Below are 17653 nucleotides of genomic sequence, written 5' to 3'. Positions count from 1 at the left end.
AAGCTGAATCGAAATTCCCACTTTTTTTCCAATCTGGACGGACAGTCAGACTCCAGAGAATCTTTCTGCACTGGTTTGGGCCAGATCGGGCAAAAGACCTAGGACTAGTGTGCAAAAGTAGGTTTTTCACAAAATCCCAAATACCCGAAAATTTCGCCAGCGCAACCTTCGAATCCGAGGCATGCGTCTCGCTCGGCTCGAGCCAAGGATTCCGATGATATAAGACACTTGGTTCTGCGGCGTGCGGTTTGGGAGCTACGAGCCATTTCGTGCCGGGCCCATCGGGGGGCCAGCCTTGGTGATGTTGTAGAGCGAGTGGCTAGTACCATCCCTCAAAGTTTCAGGTCTCTACGACGTAAGGCCTTTGCCAACCCTCCCCCCTCACCGCTTCCCAGATGGGCGTCGCCTTTGCCGGCTCCCCTGCCGCTGCGTCATTGTGTCATCGCTTCTCGGCCTTTTGGCTAAGATCAAGTATCTGGTCGAACGGTTGAGACTGCGATCGCCTCTCTGAGGTTTCCTGGCTCGAGATCCTTTTGTGTCCCGAGCCGCACAACTTCTGAGAGGTAGAGTGATCCTGCTTTTTTACGGTTCAACAGTTTTTAAGGTAAGACTTTTATTATTTTATCTATTTATTGTATTTATTGTTATTTTACAGTTTTTAGGCTGTTGGTGCCTCCACCATGTCGGCTGCTCGTGCTGGCATGCGGAGGCACCACAGCGTGCGCTTTTTATTTAGAGAGGTGGATGGTAAGCTCCTGGGGTTGTCTCGTCTAGACTTCTCCAGGAAGCTGATCCAGAAAACCCTCAATTTTAGACCTGAGGATTTAAACTGTTTGATGACTCTGCCCCTGAACAAGGGTTTTGATTTGAGTTTTAAAACTGCTTCCCTGCTGAATGACTTTTGGCAAAGGTTTGACTCTGTTAAGGCCCAGTTCTCCATGTTCACTGTGGAAAAACTTTCAGATAACACACTTAAAACTGTGATTGTCAGAATGTTTAACGAAACAGTGACAGGGGATGATATTTGTGTCTGGTTGGGTAGATTTTGCACTGTTAGAAGCCAGCCTATCAAAGTGCTAGATGAGGACGGCATTTGGAACTGCTCCTGGCGGATTCCCATTAAACAATGGGAAGAGGCTGGGGGCTACCAAGGCCTGAAACATCTGCCTTCCATGATTGTGCTGGGAGAAAACAGAGGCTACATACACTACCAAGGGATGCCTAAGTTGTGTAGGAAATGTGGAAGAGTTGGGCATCTAGCTGATGCATGCCAAGAGTTAGTGTGTGGGAAGTGTAAAGAAATTGGGCACATTTTTGATGATTGTACCAATGGCAGGCGGTGCAACCTATGTGGAGAATCAAACCATCTCTACAGAGATTGCCCAAAAAGTTTTGCCAACAAACTCAAAGGCAACAAAATGGCCGCCCCACAACCAGAACAATCAAAAGAACAAAGAGAGGAGGCGGTCCCTGAGGATTTGGCGGGAATTTCAATTTCCCAGCCAGCCTCAGGGAGTGGTCAGGAACAAGGAAGTGGGGCGGCCACAGGGGCGGAGTCATGTTCTCCAACAGAACCTGACAAAGAAATGGAAGAAGAGGAAAGGGAGGAAACAATAGAACATGTGATAGAAATGGAAGAAGAGGAAAGAGAGGAAACAACAGTTTCCTCCCTAGAAACGGTTTCAGACCTAGCGGTGGAATCCAGTGGGAGTGAAATTAACGTTTCACTCCCAAATGCTCAGGTGCAAAAAAGACCTGCGGGATCTCCTCTATCTGACATAGAGGAGAAGAAAGCTAGGGCAGCACATAGTCCAGATAGTTCCGTTTTGGAAGATCTGGAACATATATGGCCCCTAGAATCCCCAAATGAGGTATCCTTTTTGCACATAAAGCTAAGAACATCATCACCAAAGGAGATGCAAGAGGATTCCTCTGTAGCTCCTGAGGTGGTGAGCACTTGCTTTCCCGACCCCAGTCCTCAGGGGAGAAAGGAAAAGCAGGTGAAACAAGATATAACATAATACGTTTTTTAATGGTTTTATTGTAGTCTTTTTATCATTGTCTTAAATGTCTCATACCTTTTTAATAACACTGCTCATGGCCCTCACCATTTCAACCATAAATGTGAGAAGCGTGAGAGCCACCATACGAGCACAGAGCATTTTATCCTTTTTAAATACTTGCAAATCAGATTTGTTTTTATTACAGGAGTGTGCTCTACCCTTTTTAAACAGGTACACAAAAATGGAGGAGCTATGGTCCCCTGGTCCCTCCATATGGAGCGGCTCAAACCTTAACAAGAACGACGGTGTTGCCATTTTAATTAAAAACCCAAATATCTTGGTGAAGGGCAGCACGGTGGTGAGGGAAGGGCGAGCGCTTTTAGCAAATCTAAATTTTTTAGGTAGAGATTTTAATGTTCTTAATGTGTATGGTTTTACGGAAAAAAATGATAGGTATGAGCTTTTAGAAGACTTGCAGCCCCACATGTTAGGAAGAGTTCCGGTAGTGGTGGCAGGGGATTTTAATTGTGTGTTATCAAAAAAAGATAGAAAGAGGGTTGGAGAAGATTTTAAAATTGATAAGACATCGGTTTTATTACAGGGTTTAGTTAGAGATTTTAATTTAGTCGACTGTTTTAAAAACATGCATCAAAGAGAGGAGGGCTACACTTGGTTCAGTAGTGATGGCGCCAAAGCCTCTCGAATCGACTATATTTTTACAAGAGACTGCCCGCCAACCGATGCTACATTGACTCCCCTCTTCTTTTCTGACCACCTAATGCTATCCTGCACCCTTTCACTACCCACGGGTGTGACGGTAGGGGGAGGGCTGTGGAAGCTGAACTGCTCCCTCTTAGAAGATGAGGACGTAGTAAAGGAATATAGGGAGCAGTTCAGCCAATGGCAGACCCTCCGAGACTTTTATGAGACACATGCACATTGGTGGGAGATGGTAAAAGACCGGACGAGACAGTTTTTTAGGAAAGTAGGTAAAGAAAAGAAAGATAAGGAAAGGAGACACATGATGGGGCTGCAAAAAAGACTACAGAGATATTTTACCCTTTTTAACAATGGTTTTGATTTTAATGATGAAATACAAGAGGTTAAAAAAGAAATGTCAGTTTTATCCAGTCTTCAGAGCAAAGGGGTCATTTTAAGAAGTAAAGAAAGAGAAATAGAAGAAGGTGAAAAATGTACTAGGTACTTTTTTAAAAAGATAATGACACAAAGAAGGAATATAATCAATGTAAAAGTAGAAGGGGGGGAAGCGAAAACGACAAGGGAAATTTTAAAAGGGGTTGAAGATTTTTACAGAGAATTATATAGTACAAAATATGTAAACAGTGATACTGTAAAGGAAGTTTTAGAATTCATAGTCAGTAAAGTCAACAGTGAAAATGAGCTTTTAACCCAAGATTTTACCATTTTAGAAATGCACAAATCCCTCAAAAGTTTTAAAAGGGGGAAGTCCCCAGGAGTAGATGGACTCCCCCTGGAATTTTATCTAACCTTTTGGGATATTTTAGCTCATGAACTATTGACTGTTTTTAAAGACTTTGAGACGGTTGACAAACTTCCAGACAGTTTTAGAACAGGGATAGTTTCTTTACTTTACAAAACAGGAGACCGGACTGACTTAAAAAACTGGAGACCAATCACTCTTTTAAATTTTGATTGTAAACTTTTTAGTAAGATTTTAGCCACACGTATGTCGACAGTTTTAGAGGACGTAATCCACCCGGATCAAGCTTGTGCTGTGCCCGGAAGAAGGATAACAGACAGCCTGGTTCTGATTAGAGATGCCATCTGTTTTGCGAGAGACAGAAACATCCGGCTAGTAGTCCTAAATTTAGATTTTGAGAAAGCTTTTGACCGAGTCTCGCACCAGTACCTGTTTCAGGTACTGCAAAAAATGGGTTTTCCGAAGAGGTTCATAGCTTGGGTGGGACTGCTGTACGAGGGCTTAGTCAGCAAAATCCTTGTAAATGGTCATCTCTCTAAAGCGGTAAATATTCGCAGCGGTGTCCGTCAGGGGTGTCCTTTATCCCCCCTTTTGTATGTGGCTTGTATTGAGCCACTGGCACAGATCTTGAGAAGGGATACATGGATAAAAGGAATAGACATTCCAGGGACCAGTGGACTGACAGCGACATGTGTGCTCTACATGGACGACGTAACTCTTTTAGCCACGGACGTTTTATCAATACAAAGAGCTATGGACTTGACGGACTGGTACGGTCGGGCCTCGGGCGCAAAACTCAACAGAAGCAAGTCCGAGGCCCTGCTCTTTGGACCGTGGGACGACAGAGACACAGGCGGACTTAATGTAGATTTTAAGGAGACAGATTTTAAGATTTTAGGAGTTAAATTTGACAAGGAAGGGGGTGGACGGGAAAACTGGACTGACTTATTAGGGAAAGTTAGGAAAAGACTGGGGTTTTGGGGACTACGACAGATGACTTTGGAGGGCAAAGTTTTAATTTTTAAAGCCATCATTTTACCTCTAATGTCACTTGTTTGTTCTGTTTTTATCCCACCTAGGAAATTCCTAAAGAAATTAGAAAGGGCGGTGTTTTATTTCCTGTGGGGGTCCAAGTGGGAGAGGTTGAAGAGGGACGTGGTCAAGAGGAGACCAGAAAATGGTGGAAAAGGGCTCCCAGACCCCCACCTGTTTTTAGGCAGCCGCTTCACCGCCCTACATTTAAGATATGCCACGACCCCATCCAAAGAAAATAAGACGGCAGCCATGGCACGGTTTTGGATGGGGTCTTACCTAAGAGCACTGAAGATTTTACCAATTGATTTGAGAAGTCCAGTATCTTTTAATCTACCCACAGAGTACAGTTTTATAAAAAAGTTTTTAAAGAAACATTTTTTAGAACAACAAGACGTCACCATTTTAACCAACCACAAATCTCTTGTCTCCTTTGTGCAGGACCGGGAACCGGTGAGTCCAATTCCAAACCTCACTCTAAGTGAGGCAAAATTGGTCTGGAAGAATGCTGCTCACCCCGCTCTCCAGAATGGACACAAGGACTTGTCATGGATGGTGGCTCATGAGATCCTCCCGGTCAGGGCGGTTATGCACTCCAGAGGCATGGCCAAAAATCCCATCTGCCCGCGGTCCGGGTGCAAATCCCCGGAGACCGTCTACCATCTGCTCTGGGAGTGCGGTGCTGCGCGGGACCTGTGGGCCAGGGCCGGCCCCCTGTTTTTCCCGTGCCTGCCAGCGGGTGGGGCCCAGGTGGACTACAAGCTCGCCATCCTAGGGGTGGGTCAGGGCCTAAAAGCCCAAACATCGCATGAAGTTGCATCGCTCTGGCTCACCCTTAACGTAATCAAGGATGCCATCTGGGTCACCAGAAACCTGCTGGTGGGGAAACGCGTGACGGTCCCCCTCCACGCATGCGAGCAAAGAATAAGATCAACGCTGCAGGGTGGGCCGCACGTCGTCATTCGGACGGGGGGGCCGAGGCCACACAAAGGAGGTCCCGGCCACCACCGACCTTGACCGCCCGTAGATGCACCCTCACCACTCTGGCTACGGGAACAGCGGGCCAGCGGGCCGGAGGAGAGGGGATCTCCGCTGAGCCCCGGAAATGGCAGGCCAAGTGTTCTTCCTGGAGAGTGGGGGGGAATGCAAACTTGATAAGGACTCACCCCCAGTCTTGCACAATGGATTTTATCTTTTTTATTTTTATTTACTGATTTTTACATGCAAACACCACACCCCCTTTTAAGAAACTCAACACACGCATGGACTATTAAACACGACTTGCACAATGGTTTTAGTTTTATTATTTTAAACACTGAATTCTTCATTTTAAACCATGTGTATTAAATGTTCTGCTTGTTTTAAATGTGTGTTGAAAGGAAAGTGTGTTTTGTGAAATATGATTGTAAATGGTGACAATAAAAACCTTTCAAAAGAAAAAATCTGTTCTTATCAGTTTAATATCTGATACGTCCCCTATCCGGGGACTGCATATTAAATTGATTTTTGGCACATGGAGCCGGAACCGGGGCTTGCTCCGTCCACTCCACGCATCGACCTGGTATTGCAGTGCCTCCAGGAACGGTGTGCTTCCCCTTTTTGGGGACTGCGAATTGTTGTGACTAATAGAAGAACCAACAACACCACTGGAATTTTGTCAGAGAATACAGAAATACGCAGGAAGCGCATACAGAATGACGATGAGGTGACGCAACGATGACCGTGCCACAGAGAAAGCAGCAAGCTGCGGTCATATGAGCATAGGGAAAAAAGAAGAACAAAAGCGTCGGTTGCCGGCCGGCTGACTCATCACCGTCACAGCACGTTTTTTGATGTCCCTCTTATTTGAGAGTCTTTACCAACGAGCTGATGAGTCGAATCAGGGGTTTGTGTTGGATGGATTAGGGACACCTGATTCAAATCAAGGTCACGCACGCACGCACGCAGCAGTCAAGCAATGGAAGGTGCCCCGTCCTTCCTTTTCTTGGGGGAGGGGAAGGTCACCGTGTTTGAGGATGGCGAAGGGGGATAGGGCGCCTCTGCCTGGAGGCCAGGCAACTCATACTTACCTGGCAGGGGAGACACCATGATCAGGAAGGTGGTTCACCCAGGGCGAGGCTCGGCCATTGCACTCCGGTTGTGCTGACCCCTGCGAATTCCCCAAATGTGGGAATCTCGACTGCATAATTTATGGTAGTGGGGGACTGCGTTCGCGCTCTCCCCTGTACACACTGGTTAAAAGCAGATAGCGTGGAGGGAAAAAGCGTGCGGTTCTTGACGCTTGTGGCGCCGCCCACTGCCCCAAAGGGTGAAGTTGCACCAGTTTTGTTATGTTTCTGTCTCTTTCTGCTGTGTCAGCCAGTGACCCGGAGAGTTCAGAGAACTGAACTGCGTTTGTTTTCATCGAGGTTGTCGAAACCTGCGACCGGTTTGCCGAATGTGGTTTTTCCCACAAACTTTGATATTCAACGGACGAGTTGATTGACAGCAGTGGTCCCAAAGGCAAAGTTGTTCGGATGGAGGTTTTCTGTCGTATGGTACGACTGTCTCGTGCGCGTGCTGTGAAAAAGCACGCGACATACGTTCGCCTATAGCCGCTCTCATGTTGTTGCTTTTTCATTTTAAAGCGCCACTAGGTGGCCATTCACCGCGTCCTTTCTCGCCTGACCCCAGACTGAGCCCGTGCACGGGTGTACCGGCTTGGGTGAAATTGTCTCGTTCCGTCCAAGAGCTATAGCCGTTCTAGCAGACCCCGCCTCGCCCAGCCCGTAGGTTTCGGCCTGCCGCCGCCAAGCTGAATCGAAATTCCCACTTTTTTTCCGATCTGGACGGACAGTCAGACTCCAGAGAATCTTTCTGCACTGGTTTGGGCCAGATCGGGCAAAAGACCTAGGACTAGTGTGCAAAAGTAGGTTTTTCACAAAATCCCAAATACCCGAAAATTTCGCCAGCGCAACCTTCGAATCCGAGGCATGCGTCTCGCTCGGCTCGAGCCAAGGATTCCGATGATATAAGACACTTGGTTCTGCGGCGTGCGGTTTGGGAGCTACGAGCCATTTCGTGCCGGGCCCATCGGGGGGCCAGCCTTGGTGATGTTGTAGAGCGAGTGGCTAGTACCATCCCTCAAAGTTTCAGGTCTCTACGACGTAAGGCCTTTGCCAACCCTCCCCCCCTCACCGCTTCCCAGATGGGCGTCGCCTTTGCCGGCTCCCCTGCCGCTGCGTCATTGTGTCATCGCTTCTCGGCCTTTTGGCTAAGATCAAGTGTAGTATCTGTTCTTATCAGTTTAATATCTGATACGTCCCCTATCCGGGGACTGCATATTAAATTGATTTTTGGCACATGGAGCCGGAACCGGGGCTTGCTCCGTCCACTCCACGCATCGACCTGGTATTGCAGTGCCTCCAGGAACGGTGTGCTTCCCCTTTTTGGGGACTGCGAATTGTTGTGACTAATAGAAGAACCAACAACACCACTGGAATTTTGTCAGAGAATACAGAAATACGCAGGAAGCGCATACAGAATGACGATGAGGTGACGCAACGATGACCGTGCCACAGAGAAAGCAGCAAGCTGCGGTCATATGAGCATAGGGAAAAAAGAAGAACAAAAGCGTCGGTTGCCGGCCGGCTGACTCATCACCGTCACAGCACGTTTTTTGATGTCCCTCTTATTTGAGAGTCTTTACCAACGAGCTGATGAGTCGAATCAGGGGTTTGTGTTGGATGGATTAGGGACACCTGATTCAAATCAAGGTCACGCACGCACGCACGCAGCAGTCAAGCAATGGAAGGTGCCCCGTCCTTCCTTTTCTTGGGGGAGGGGAAGGTCACCGTGTTTGAGGATGGCGAAGGGGGATAGGGCGCCTCTGCCTGGAGGCCAGGCAACTCATACTTACCTGGCAGGGGAGACACCATGATCAGGAAGGTGGTTCACCCAGGGCGAGGCTCGGCCATTGCACTCCGGTTGTACTGACCCCTGCGAATTCCCCAAATGTGGGAATCTCGACTGCATAATTTATGGTAGTGGGGGACTGCGTTCGCGCTCTCCCCTGTACACACTGGTTAAAAGCAGATAGCGTGGAGGGAAAAAGCGTGCGGTTCTTGACGCTTGTGGCGCCGCCCACTGCCCCAAAGGGTGAAGTTGCACCAGTTTTGTTATGTTTCTGTCTCTTTCTGCTGTGTCAGCCAGTGACCCGGAGAGTTCAGAGAACTGAACTGCGTTTGTTTTCATCGAGGTTGTCGAAACCTGCGACCGGTTTGCCGAATGTGGTTTTTCCCACAAACTTTGATATTCAACGGACGAGTTGATTGACAGCAGTGGTCCCAAAGGCAAAGTTGTTCGGATGGAGGTTTTCTGTCGTATGGTACGACTGTCTCGTGCGCGTGCTGTGAAAAAGCACGCGACATACGTTCGCCTATAGCCGCTCTCATGTTGTTGCTTTTTCATTTTAAAGCGCCACTAGGTGGCCATTCACCGCGTCCTTTCTCGCCTGACCCCAGACTGAGCCCGTGCACGGGTGTACCGGCTTGGGTGAAATTGTCTCGTTCCGTCCAAGAGCTATAGCCGTTCTAGCAGACCCCGCCTCGCCCAGCCCGTAGGTTTCGGCCTGCCGCCGCCAAGCTGAATCGAAATTCCCACTTTTTTTCCGATCTGGACGGACAGTCAGACTCCAGAGAATCTTTCTGCACTGGTTTGGGCCAGATCGGGCAAAAGACCTAGGACTAGTGTGCAAAAGTAGGTTTTTCACAAAATCCCAAATACCCGAAAATTTCGCCAGCGCAACCTTCGAATCCGAGGCATGCGTCTCGCTCGGCTCGAGCCAAGGATTCCGATGATATAAGACACTTGGTTCTGCGGCGTGCGGTTTGGGAGCTACGAGCCATTTCGTGCCGGGCCCATCGGGGGGCCAGCCTTGGTGATGTTGTAGAGCGAGTGGCTAGTACCATCCCTCAAAGTTTCAGGTCTCTACGACGTAAGGCCTTTGCCAACCCTCCCCCCCTCACCGCTTCCCAGATGGGCGTCGCCTTTGCCGGCTCCCCTGCCGCTGCGTCATTGTGTCATCGCTTCTCGGCCTTTTGGCTAAGATCAAGTGTAGTATCTGTTCTTATCAGTTTAATATCTGATACGTCCCCTATCCGGGGACTGCATATTAAATTGATTTTTGGCACATGGAGCCGGAACCGGGGCTTGCTCCGTCCACTCCACGCATCGACCTGGTATTGCAGTGCCTCCAGGAACGGTGTGCTTCCCCTTTTTGGGGACTGCGAATTGTTGTGACTAATAGAAGAACCAACAACACCACTGGAATTTTGTCAGAGAATACAGAAATACGCAGGAAGCGCATACAGAATGACGATGAGGTGACGCAACGATGACCGTGCCACAGAGAAAGCAGCAAGCTGCGGTCATATGAGCATAGGGAAAAAAGAAGAACAAAAGCGTCGGTTGCCGGCCGGCTGACTCATCACCGTCACAGCACGTTTTTTGATGTCCCTCTTATTTGAGAGTCTTTACCAACGAGCTGATGAGTCGAATCAGGGGTTTGTGTTGGATGGATTAGGGACACCTGATTCAAATCAAGGTCACGCACGCACGCACGCAGCAGTCAAGCAATGGAAGGTGCCCCGTCCTTCCTTTTCTTGGGGGAGGGGAAGGTCACCGTGTTTGAGGATGGCGAAGGGGGATAGGGCGCCTCTGCCTGGAGGCCAGGCAACTCATACTTACCTGGCAGGGGAGACACCATGATCAGGAAGGTGGTTCACCCAGGGCGAGGCTCGGCCATTGCACTCCGGTTGTGCTGACCCCTGCGAATTCCCCAAATGTGGGAATCTCGACTGCATAATTTATGGTAGTGGGGGACTGCGTTCGCGCTCTCCCCTGTACACACTGGTTAAAAGCAGATAGCGTGGAGGGAAAAAGCGTGCGGTTCTTGACGCTTGTGGCGCCGCCCACTGCCCCAAAGGGTGAAGTTGCACCAGTTTTGTTATGTTTCTGTCTCTTTCTGCTGTGTCAGCCAGTGACCCGGAGAGTTCAGAGAACTGAACTGCGTTTGTTTTCATCGAGGTTGTCGAAACCTGCGACCGGTTTGCCGAATGTGGTTTTTCCCACAAACTTTGATATTCAACGGACGAGTTGATTGACAGCAGTGGTCCCAAAGGCAAAGTTGTTCGGATGGAGGTTTTCTGTCGTATGGTACGACTGTCTCGTGCGCGTGCTGTGAAAAAGCACGCGACATACGTTCGCCTATAGCCGCTCTCATGTTGTTGCTTTTTCATTTTAAAGCGCCACTAGGTGGCCATTCACCGCGTCCTTTCTCGCCTGACCCCAGACTGAGCCCATGCACGGGTGTACCGGCTTGGGTGAAATTGTCTCGTTCCGTCCAAGAGCTATAGCCGTTCTAGCAGACCCCGCCTCGCCCAGCCCGTAGGTTTCGGCCTGCCGCCGCCAAGCTGAATCGAAATTCCCACTTTTTTTCCGATCTGGACGGACAGTCAGACTCCAGAGAATCTTTCTGCACTGGTTTGGGCCAGATCGGGCAAAAGACCTAGGACTAGTGTGCAAAAGTAGGTTTTTCACAAAATCCCAAATACCCGAAAATTTCGCCAGCGCAACCTTCGAATCCGAGGCATGCGTCTCGCTCGGCTCGAGCCAAGGATTCCGATGATATAAGACACTTGGTTCTGCGGCGTGCGGTTTGGGAGCTACGAGCCATTTCGTGCCGGGCCCATCGGGGGGCCAGCCTTGGTGATGTTGTAGAGCGAGTGGCTAGTACCATCCCTCAAAGTTTCAGGTCTCTACGACGTAAGGCCTTTGCCAACCCTCCCCCCCTCACCGCTTCCCAGATGGGCGTCGCCTTTGCCGGCTCCCCTGCCGCTGCGTCATTGTGTCATCGCTTCTCGGCCTTTTGGCTAAGATCAAGTGTAGTATCTGTTCTTATCAGTTTAATATCTGATACGTCCCCTATCCGGGGACTGCATATTAAATTGATTTTTGGCACATGGAGCCGGAACCGGGGCTTGCTCCGTCCACTCCACGCATCGACCTGGTATTGCAGTGCCTCCAGGAACGGTGTGCTTCCCCTTTTTGGGGACTGCGAATTGTTGTGACTAATAGAAGAACCAACAACACCACTGGAATTTTGTCAGAGAATACAGAAATACGCAGGAAGCGCATACAGAATGACGATGAGGTGACGCAACGATGACCGTGCCACAGAGAAAGCAGCAAGCTGCGGTCATATGAGCATAGGGAAAAAAGAAGAACAAAAGCGTCGGTTGCCGGCCGGCTGACTCATCACCGTCACAGCACGTTTTTTGATGTCCCTCTTATTTGAGAGTCTTTACCAACGAGCTGATGAGTCGAATCAGGGGTTTGTGTTGGATGGATTAGGGACACCTGATTCAAATCAAGGTCACGCACGCACGCACGCAGCAGTCAAGCAATGGAAGGTGCCCCGTCCTTCCTTTTCTTGGGGGAGGGGAAGGTCACCGTGTTTGAGGATGGCGAAGGGGGATAGGGCGCCTCTGCCTGGAGGCCAGGCAACTCATACTTACCTGGCAGGGGAGACACCATGATCAGGAAGGTGGTTCACCCAGGGCGAGGCTCGGCCATTGCACTCCGGTTGTGCTGACCCCTGCGAATTCCCCAAATGTGGGAATCTCGACTGCATAATTTATGGTAGTGGGGGACTGCGTTCGCGCTCTCCCCTGTACACACTGGTTAAAAGCAGATAGCGTGGAGGGAAAAAGCGTGCGGTTCTTGACGCTTGTGGCGCCGCCCACTGCCCCAAAGGGTGAAGTTGCACCAGTTTTGTTATGTTTCTGTCTCTTTCTGCTGTGTCAGCCAGTGACCCGGAGAGTTCAGAGAACTGAACTGCGTTTGTTTTCATCGAGGTTGTCGAAACCTGCGACCGGTTTGCCGAATGTGGTTTTTCCCACAAACTTTGATATTCAACGGACGAGTTGATTGACAGCAGTGGTCCCAAAGGCAAAGTTGTTCGGATGGAGGTTTTCTGTCGTATGGTACGACTGTCTCGTGCGCGTGCTGTGAAAAAGCACGCGACATACGTTCGCCTATAGCCGCTCTCATGTTGTTGCTTTTTCATTTTAAAGCGCCACTAGGTGGCCATTCACCGCGTCCTTTCTCGCCTGACCCCAGACTGAGCCCGTGCACGGGTGTACCGGCTTGGGTGAAATTGTCTCGTTCCGTCCAAGAGCTATAGCCGTTCTAGCAGACCCCGCCTCGCCCAGCCCGTAGGTTTCGGCCTGCCGCCGCCAAGCTGAATCGAAATTCCCACTTTTTTTCCGATCTGGACGGACAGTCAGACTCCAGAGAATCTTTCTGCACTGGTTTGGGCCAGATCGGGCAAAAGACCTAGGACTAGTGTGCAAAAGTAGGTTTTTCACAAAATCCCAAATACCCGAAAATTTCGCCAGCGCAACCTTCGAATCCGAGGCATGCGTCTCGCTCGGCTCGAGCCAAGGATTCCGATGATATAAGACACTTGGTTCTGCGGCGTGCGGTTTGGGAGCTACGAGCCATTTCGTGCCGGGCCCATCGGGGGGCCAGCCTTGGTGATGTTGTAGAGCGAGTGGCTAGTACCATCCCTCAAAGTTTCAGGTCTCTACGACGTAAGGCCTTTGCCAACCCTCCCCCCCTCACCGCTTCCCAGATGGGCGTCGCCTTTGCCGGCTCCCCTGCCGCTGCGTCATTGTGTCATCGCTTCTCGGCCTTTTGGCTAAGATCAAGTGTAGTATCTGTTCTTATCAGTTTAATATCTGATACGTCCCCTATCCGGGGACTGCATATTAAATTGATTTTTGGCACATGGAGCCGGAACCGGGGCTTGCTCCGTCCACTCCACGCATCGACCTGGTATTGCAGTGCCTCCAGGAACGGTGTGCTTCCCCTTTTTGGGGACTGCGAATTGTTGTGACTAATAGAAGAACCAACAACACCACTGGAATTTTGTCAGAGAATACAGAAATACGCAGGAAGCGCATACAGAATGACGATGAGGTGACGCAACGATGACCGTGCCACAGAGAAAGCAGCAAGCTGCGGTCATATGAGCATAGGGAAAAAAGAAGAACAAAAGCGTCGGTTGCCGGCCGGCTGACTCATCACCGTCACAGCACGTTTTTTGATGTCCCTCTTATTTGAGAGTCTTTACCAACGAGCTGATGAGTCGAATCAGGGGTTTGTGTTGGATGGATTAGGGACACCTGATTCAAATCAAGGTCACGCACGCACGCACGCAGCAGTCAAGCAATGGAAGGTGCCCCGTCCTTCCTTTTCTTGGGGGAGGGGAAGGTCACCGTGTTTGAGGATGGCGAAGGGGGATAGGGCGCCTCTGCCTGGAGGCCAGGCAACTCATACTTACCTGGCAGGGGAGACACCATGATCAGGAAGGTGGTTCACCCAGGGCGAGGCTCGGCCATTGCACTCCGGTTGTGCTGACCCCTGCGAATTCCCCAAATGTGGGAATCTCGACTGCATAATTTATGGTAGTGGGGGACTGCGTTCGCGCTCTCCCCTGTACACACTGGTTAAAAGCAGATAGCGTGGAGGGAAAAAGCGTGCGGTTCTTGACGCTTGTGGCGCCGCCCACTGCCCCAAAGGGTGAAGTTGCACCAGTTTTGTTATGTTTCTGTCTCTTTCTGCTGTGTCAGCCAGTGACCCGGAGAGTTCAGAGAACTGAACTGCGTTTGTTTTCATCGAGGTTGTCGAAACCTGCGACCGGTTTGCCGAATGTGGTTTTTCCCACAAACTTTGATATTCAACGGACGAGTTGATTGACAGCAGTGGTCCCAAAGGCAAAGTTGTTCGGATGGAGGTTTTCTGTCGTATGGTACGACTGTCTCGTGCTCGTGCTGTGAAAAAGCACGCGACATACGTTCGCCTATAGCCGCTCTCATGTTGTTGCTTTTTCATTTTAAAGCGCCACTAGGTGGCCATTCACCGCGTCCTTTCTCGCCTGACCCCAGACTGAGCCCGTGCACGGGTGTACCGGCTTGGGTGAAATTGTCTCGTTCCGTCCAAGAGCTATAGCCGTTCTAGCAGACCCCGCCTCGCCCAGCCCGTAGGTTTCGGCCTGCCGCCGCCAAGCTGAATCGAAATTCCCACTTTTTTTCCGATCTGGACGGACAGTCAGACTCCAGAGAATCTTTCTGCACTGGTTTGGGCCAGATCGGGCAAAAGACCTAGGACTAGTGTGCAAAAGTAGGTTTTTCACAAAATCCCAAATACCCGAAAATTTCGCCAGCGCAACCTTCGAATCCGAGGCATGCGTCTCGCTCGGCTCGAGCCAAGGATTCCGATGATATAAGACACTTGGTTCTGCGGCGTGCGGTTTGGGAGCTACGAGCCATTTCGTGCCGGGCCCATCGGGGGGCCAGCCTTGGTGATGTTGTAGAGCGAGTGGCTAGTACCATCCCTCAAAGTTTCAGGTCTCTACGACGTAAGGCCTTTGCCAACCCTCCCCCCCTCACCGCTTCCCAGATGGGCGTCGCCTTTGCCGGCTCCCCTGCCGCTGCGTCATTGTGTCATCGCTTCTCGGCCTTTTGGCTAAGATCAAGTGTAGTATCTGTTCTTATCAGTTTAATATCTGATACGTCCCCTATCCGGGGACTGCATATTAAATTGATTTTTGGCACATGGAGCCGGAACCGGGGCTTGCTCCGTCCACTCCACGCATCGACCTGGTATTGCAGTGCCTCCAGGAACGGTGTGCTTCCCCTTTTTGGGGACTGCGAATTGTTGTGACTAATAGAAGAACCAACAACACCACTGGAATTTTTTTTGTCAGAGAATACAGAAATACGCAGGAAGCGCATACAGAATGACGATGAGGTGACGCAACGATGACCGTGCCACAGAGAAAGCAGCAAGCTGCGGTCATATGAGCATAGGGAAAAAAGAAGAACAAAAGCGTCGGTTGCCGGCCGGCTGACTCATCACCGTCACAGCACGTTTTTTGATGTCCCTCTTATTTGAGAGTCTTTACCAACGAGCTGATGAGTCGAATCAGGGGTTTGTGTTGGATGGATTAGGGACACCTGATTCAAATCAAGGTCACGCACGCACGCACGCAGCAGTCAAGCAATGGAAGGTGCCCCGTCCTTCCTTTTCTTGGGGGAGGGGAAGGTCACCGTGTTTGAGGATGGCGAAGGGGGATAGGGCGCCTCTGCCTGGAGGCCAGGCAACTCATACTTACCTGGCAGGGGAGACACCATGATCAGGAAGGTGGTTCACCCAGGGCGAGGCTCGGCCATTGCACTCCGGTTGTGCTGACCCCTGCGAATTCCCCAAATGTGGGAATCTCGACTGCATAATTTATGGTAGTGGGGGACTGCGTTCGCGCTCTCCCCTGTACACACTGGTTAAAAGCAGATAGCGTGGAGGGAAAAAGCGTGCGGTTCTTGACGCTTGTGGCGCCGCCCACTGCCCCAAAGGGTGAAGTTGCACCAGTTTTGTTATGTTTCTGTCTCTTTCTGCTGTGTCAGCCAGTGACCCGGAGAGTTCAGAGAACTGAACTGCGTTTGTTTTCATCGAGGTTGTCGAAACCTGCGACCGGTTTGCCGAATGTGGTTTTTCCCACAAACTTTGATATTCAACGGACGAGTTGATTGACAGCAGTGGTCCCAAAGGCAAAGTTGTTCGGATGGAGGTTTTCTGTCGTATGGTACGACTGTCTCGTGCGCGTGCTGTGAAAAAGCACGCGACATACGTTCGCCTATAGCCGCTCTCATGTTGTTGCTTTTTCATTTTAAAGCGCCACTAGGTGGCCATTCACCGCGTCCTTTCTCGCCTGACCCCAGACTGAGCCCGTGCACGGGTGTACCGGCTTGGGTGAAATTGTCTCGTTCCGTCCAAGAGCTATAGCCGTTCTAGCAGACCCCGCCTCGCCCAGCCCGTAGGTTTCGGCCTGCCGCCGCCAAGCTGAATCGAAATTCCCACTTTTTTTCCGATCTGGACGGACAGTCAGACTCCAGAGAATCTTTCTGCACTGGTTTGGGCCAGATCGGGCAAAAGACCTAGGACTAGTGTGCAAAATGATGTTTCTTAAAAAAACTAAGTTCGGGAGAAGCACGTTCAAATGATCTACCTAATCATGATGTCATTCCAACCAGCTGTCAACAATCAGTAATCAACATGTCTACCAATCAGCTCAAGTGGAGGATCACATAAATACCCAGTCAACTCACCAACGTTCCTTGACAAAGTTTGCAGCATTCTGGCAGGTCACTTTTTCTACCCACGCTGTCAACATGGCTCCACACGCTGCTCGAAGCTATGCTACAATGCTAAAAAACTTTCCTTACAAATTCCTAAGCTACCTAAAGCCCCTTTTGGCCACTTTTCATCAGCATTATTTCAAACCAATGGCTCCTCAACATCACGGTAAAAGAATTCCTGTTTTTTCCAAAGTGTAATGTGGTCTTTGCCACAATTCAATCAATGAGGAGTCAATTGTTTGAGCAGCGCTCAGACACTGTAAAGAGTGCACACTGCACAGACTTGCAGCAGGACAGCTACAACAGCTTCTGTCCCAAGAAATAGAAATGTATCTTAAATAACAGTTCCGGCATGCATCAAGCTTTGTTGTGATCTTGCTGCCTCTGTGTACAACAGACAGAAACTTGTCACACACAAAGTGCATTTGCCGTGGTGATGAACAATAAATTTACTCGCTCGCAAAGCGAATGAATGTATCGTGAGGCTAAGTAACTTAAATGTTGACAATACAGCATAATGATTATTTAAGCCATCTTATATTTTGGAGACAGAAACATACATCACATCTTCCTAATTGTGATTAAACTTTTGAATGTGGCGCCGTGTTGCGTTCAGAATATTACAGTTTCAGAGCATTTACAATCAATGTATGGCGCCAAGTTCTTATGAACCAGGACTGTTTTCTTTATTGTGATTATATTGTAATGTTGTATGCTAAATTTAATAAGAGTTGGACCCAAATGGGTCTCTTTCAAAATAAGAGTCCCATTATGGTTTTACAAACATGCTTTTCCATTTTGTTCCATCTAACTTTTTCTCCACCACAGAAGCAGTGATGTTCCATCTTCTCCCACAGGATCTCAGTTTCTCTGGCTAATTTCTCCTCTGCCATAACAGTGCTATTCTCTCTGCTCCC

The 17653-nt window shown here is 49.6% G+C and overlaps 11 non-coding genes and 1 pseudogene across 11 annotated transcripts; all 12 read left to right on the top strand.

Annotated features, from left to right (window-relative positions):
* Window positions 1-5919: 5919 nt before the first annotated feature.
* On the top strand, window positions 5920-6092 carry LOC137080103 (U2 spliceosomal RNA; annotated as a pseudogene).
* A 466-nt stretch (window positions 6093-6558) lies between these two features.
* LOC137080335 (U1 spliceosomal RNA) lies at window positions 6559-6722 on the top strand. The gene has a single exon (XR_010906188.1). It is a non-coding gene; the product is annotated as a U1 spliceosomal RNA (small nuclear RNA).
* A 1008-nt stretch (window positions 6723-7730) lies between these two features.
* Window positions 7731-7921, top strand: LOC137079778 (U2 spliceosomal RNA). The gene has a single exon (XR_010905715.1). It is a non-coding gene; the product is annotated as a U2 spliceosomal RNA (small nuclear RNA).
* Window positions 7922-8387: 466 nt separating this feature from the next.
* LOC137079733 (U1 spliceosomal RNA) lies at window positions 8388-8551 on the top strand. The gene has a single exon (XR_010905676.1). It is a non-coding gene; the product is annotated as a U1 spliceosomal RNA (small nuclear RNA).
* A 1008-nt stretch (window positions 8552-9559) lies between these two features.
* On the top strand, window positions 9560-9750 carry LOC137079777 (U2 spliceosomal RNA). The gene has a single exon (XR_010905714.1). It is a non-coding gene; the product is annotated as a U2 spliceosomal RNA (small nuclear RNA).
* Window positions 9751-10216: 466 nt separating this feature from the next.
* On the top strand, window positions 10217-10380 carry LOC137080334 (U1 spliceosomal RNA). Its single transcript, XR_010906187.1, has one exon. It is a non-coding gene; the product is annotated as a U1 spliceosomal RNA (small nuclear RNA).
* Window positions 10381-11388: 1008 nt separating this feature from the next.
* On the top strand, window positions 11389-11579 carry LOC137079776 (U2 spliceosomal RNA). The gene has a single exon (XR_010905713.1). It is a non-coding gene; the product is annotated as a U2 spliceosomal RNA (small nuclear RNA).
* A 466-nt stretch (window positions 11580-12045) lies between these two features.
* Window positions 12046-12209, top strand: LOC137080333 (U1 spliceosomal RNA). Its single transcript, XR_010906186.1, has one exon. It is a non-coding gene; the product is annotated as a U1 spliceosomal RNA (small nuclear RNA).
* Window positions 12210-13217: 1008 nt separating this feature from the next.
* LOC137079775 (U2 spliceosomal RNA) lies at window positions 13218-13408 on the top strand. Its single transcript, XR_010905712.1, has one exon. It is a non-coding gene; the product is annotated as a U2 spliceosomal RNA (small nuclear RNA).
* A 466-nt stretch (window positions 13409-13874) lies between these two features.
* Window positions 13875-14038, top strand: LOC137080332 (U1 spliceosomal RNA). The gene has a single exon (XR_010906185.1). It is a non-coding gene; the product is annotated as a U1 spliceosomal RNA (small nuclear RNA).
* Window positions 14039-15046: 1008 nt separating this feature from the next.
* On the top strand, window positions 15047-15237 carry LOC137079773 (U2 spliceosomal RNA). The gene has a single exon (XR_010905710.1). It is a non-coding gene; the product is annotated as a U2 spliceosomal RNA (small nuclear RNA).
* A 470-nt stretch (window positions 15238-15707) lies between these two features.
* On the top strand, window positions 15708-15871 carry LOC137080331 (U1 spliceosomal RNA). The gene has a single exon (XR_010906184.1). It is a non-coding gene; the product is annotated as a U1 spliceosomal RNA (small nuclear RNA).
* The last annotated feature ends 1782 nt before the right edge of the window (window positions 15872-17653 follow it).

The sequence above is a fragment of the Pseudorasbora parva genome, chromosome 6, assembly GCF_024679245.1.
Source record: "Pseudorasbora parva isolate DD20220531a chromosome 6, ASM2467924v1, whole genome shotgun sequence".
NCBI lineage: Eukaryota > Metazoa > Chordata > Actinopteri > Cypriniformes > Gobionidae > Pseudorasbora > Pseudorasbora parva.
This window is presented reverse-complemented; position numbering and strand designations above follow the sequence as displayed.